This window comes from Crocodylus porosus, unplaced genomic scaffold (genome assembly GCF_001723895.1).
Source record: "Crocodylus porosus isolate Cpor-Errol unplaced genomic scaffold, CroPor_comp1, whole genome shotgun sequence".
Lineage (NCBI taxonomy): Eukaryota > Metazoa > Chordata > Crocodylia > Crocodylidae > Crocodylus > Crocodylus porosus.
In genome coordinates, this window is record NW_017728947.1 from 4,320,962 (window position 1) to 4,324,660 (window position 3,699).

Below are 3,699 nucleotides of genomic sequence, written 5' to 3' on the forward strand. Positions count from 1 at the left end.
GAACTCTTCTGTTTCTTAGATGGCTCTCTCTTTCCCCATCTATTTCCCCATCTATCTTTCTTTCTCTATCTATTTTGTATAACCAAAAGGTAACAACATAGAATGCCTTCTCAAAGCCAAAACTTGCTCATACAAAAATTGCTAAGTGAAGACCATGTATATAACATTTACCATAGCAATATACAATGAAAAAGGAAGCAGATAAACTGAGGAGCTGGAAGGTGAGAGAGAAACACTAAGGTCACTCTTCAATGTGAGCATGATTTGTGTCAAGAAGACATAGGACAGGTATTAATCTCTACCCTATTGTTGGCGTGCAGGGGACATTCTGACATGGGAAGATGTTAGATGTTCCATGGGGTGAACAAATATCTCAACAATTTGCAGAGCCTGAGTGAAAAGAAAGAGCTAAAACACAAAGCTCTTGGGTCAGAGGCAATATCTTTGATTCAATCAACTAAATAGTAGCAAAATACATTCCTTTCTTTGCAAGCTTTTGGGCACGCATATCCCTCTTCAGACTGTGGAGAATTCAAAGAATGTAAAAGTCCTCTTAGGTAGAAACGAAACTCCATTTTGCACAGGGCAAGTAGAAGGTGGTAGTTTATTCCCCTGGGTATCTCAGAGTCCTTTTGCAAGAGTGCTGCTCTGTGATGTGCAGATTAGGCTGTCTTCTTCCCTGGAGGTGTCTGATATCAGAGTTGGACACGGAGGTGAAAAATCCTTCTTTCTTGGTTCTGCTTCTGACCCAAGAGCTTTGTGTATCTCTTTTCCTCACACCAGCACAGCTACAACATAGATCCAAGAAAGAGCTGAAGTTTAGGCTTGAAAACAGATACATTTGACCCAGATAGCATCCAACCACCAAACTTCTTACTCTTCATTTAATTGGAGTCTGTTACTCTGTGGAGCCTGCTGTTCTGAAAACAGCAACAATTGTCTACTACTTTCCCCATTTCTAATAATCTTGAAAGATGAAGGAAACCTGCATGAGAGAGAGGGGGCTGTCGCTATGGCCCTTTCTGGTACAGCACTGCTTGGAAGGTGATAAAGTTTATTTCTAAGCAAGTGCACTGACCAGGTTAACAGGACAAAGAATTTGGCATCATCTCTCCAATGGGCCAAATCATGAAAGGGCAGAATTCTGTAGGGTCTTTTCATGGTTTTCGATTCCCTTCTCTTCTATGTTGAGGCTCTTTTCAATACAGTGCTGAGCATTTCTCAGTCAGGCGTTCTTATGCATTTACTTCTTTTTTGCACCTGCCTGCTGATACCCAGAGCACAGTTCAGGGAGCTCTTCTTTACTTTGTGCTTTATTTTCCCTGAATACAAAGCAGCCCTCTAGTATGATGAGAGAAGGAGCCAACTGCCTGGATGAATTCAGGTTATACATCATCTTATTAACAGGAGGAAAGAGGGAAGCTGGGAGACCTGGGTTCTATTCTTGGATCTGCTGCTGAGTCTCTTTCTGGCCTTGGGCAAGTCAATTAATCTCTTTTCCTCAGTGTCCACTCTGCAGAATAGGAATGCTAATCCTTCCTTTCTCAGAGGGCTGAACTTCACTGGTGCGTGCCTGATACTTTGAGAACCCCTAGCAGAAGGCACAATGAAAATGCAAAGTGCTGTTGTTGCTATTAATCAAGTGGTAGGGAAAGAAAGCTTATTCTCTGGCATTTAAGAAAGCACCAGAAACTATCTAATCTCTCCATGTCAGATTTCTAAGGCATCCATTCCTGTGGTATTTACCTCCTATTGTATGTAAGTGCCAAGCAACGAAGCATAAAAAAACAATACTGAATTGCAAGCTACACAAATGCCTTGAAAAAATTCCTCTACTTTTTGATAAAGGCAAGACTGTACAGCCACTGTGCTGTTGAATGCAAATGATACCCCACAGAGGTGGCTGACTTTCTTCCCAATGAAGCCACAGGAGAGCTAAACTCCAACCACTTGAGTGTTCCTGCAGCCTGCAAGTTACAGCTGACATAGGGCTGGCAAACAGATGGAGTTCCCCATAGGAATAACTGCTCCCTCTCTTTCTCGAATGAAACGAGGCTTACAACATTAGGTGAGGATTCTGCACCTTTCTTTATTTATCTATGTCAATAAACCACAGAGGAAAAAAGCAGCAGCATTTGACTTAATTTGCTAGAGTCCTAATTTATACGTATTGCCTGTAGTATTGTGACAAACAGAGAACTGCTTGAGCCTTGGCATTCACCACAACACTGTGCTGTGAATGGGGAGATGGCCTTTGCTATTAGGGGAGACTGGTCATGTCATAAACCTGCAGAGAAGTGCCAAGAGGCAGAACCAGGGATGAAGCAGTCTGGGGCCAGAAGCCACAGTCAAGAGCTGTGCTAGAAGTCCTCAACTGGACAGTCCAGAGCAGAAACAAAAACAGAGGGCTATCTAGAAACTGGATGGGAGACAAAGCTGAGGGAAGAGCCTGGAGCAGAGACAAAAGCATGGAACAGAGTAGGAATCCAAATAAAAGGCGTTCTTATATGCTGTGAACCAGGTTGAGGTAGAATCCAAGACCAAAGCTAGCAACCTGTGCCAAGCATAATGGTACACCTGTAAAATGTTAAACAGCCAACATTTCTCTGGAAATAGTGGTCTTATATCTTGAAGCCTGGCTGTAAGCTGCTGCTTATGGAAGCATATGCATCCCTGATTTAGTTAGTCTATAGGGTGCAACTCTACCCTACTTTCTTTCTGCCTGCAACTAAGAGGGCAATGATGTACCCAATCAGGAATCAAGTAGTCAGGCAAGCCTCGAACACCAGGCAAAGGCTTACCTCTAATACATCTTCTTTCTCTAACAAATTGTGGAAGGGTTTAGAATTCAGGCATGTGCCCAGTGGAGGATGTAGAGTACTGCATAGTTGATTTAATACCTCTTGTTTGTATCTAGGATGCCCCTTACAGATTTAAGTCCTCACTGGGGGAGAAGGAAGGCATAAGACAATCCCACACCACTAGGACCTATGGGAATATTCTGTTGTAGTGAGAACAGGTCCATGCCTATGCGGAGGAAGCAAGTAGAAAGGCTTGTAGTGTCTGGGGTTTGCTTGGTGTACAGAGCAGCATTTGTAGACATACGGAAACTCATTTAGTGGACATGGATCACCTACTATTCCTTCAGTGCCTAATTAAGAACCTCAGAAGGGTTAAGGGCAAGATCTTGAGCTCTGTCTGTCCTGTCTTTGGATGTATTAAGTGAAGTCAGTCCTGAGGTTGCTGCAACCATTGGGGCCCTTAGATGCTGTAACAACCTTCCTCCATTCCACATGAGGTTAGTTGTGTTGCTTTGCCTCATTGATGATTCTTTGGGCAAAGTGACCTGGTGGTATCGATCTCCTTTCCAGGTATGTCAGACGGACTCGAGGGGAACACCTCCAGATCTCAGGTTGGGGAGGACCGGGTTAGAGAGATTCTGCAGGGGCTAGACGTGTTCAAGTCAGCGGGTCCGGATGCTCTCCACCCCAGGGTGTTGAGGGAGCTAGCTGGGGTTGTTGCAGGGCCCTTGGCACGGCTTTACGAGTGCTCGTGGTCTTCGGGCCAGGTGCCAGATGACTGGTAGAAAGCTAATGTGGTCCCCATCTTCAAAAAAGGGAAGAGAGAGGACCTGGGCAACTATAGGCCCATCAGTCTTACCTCTATCCTTGGGAAACTCTTTGAGAAGATCCTCAAGGA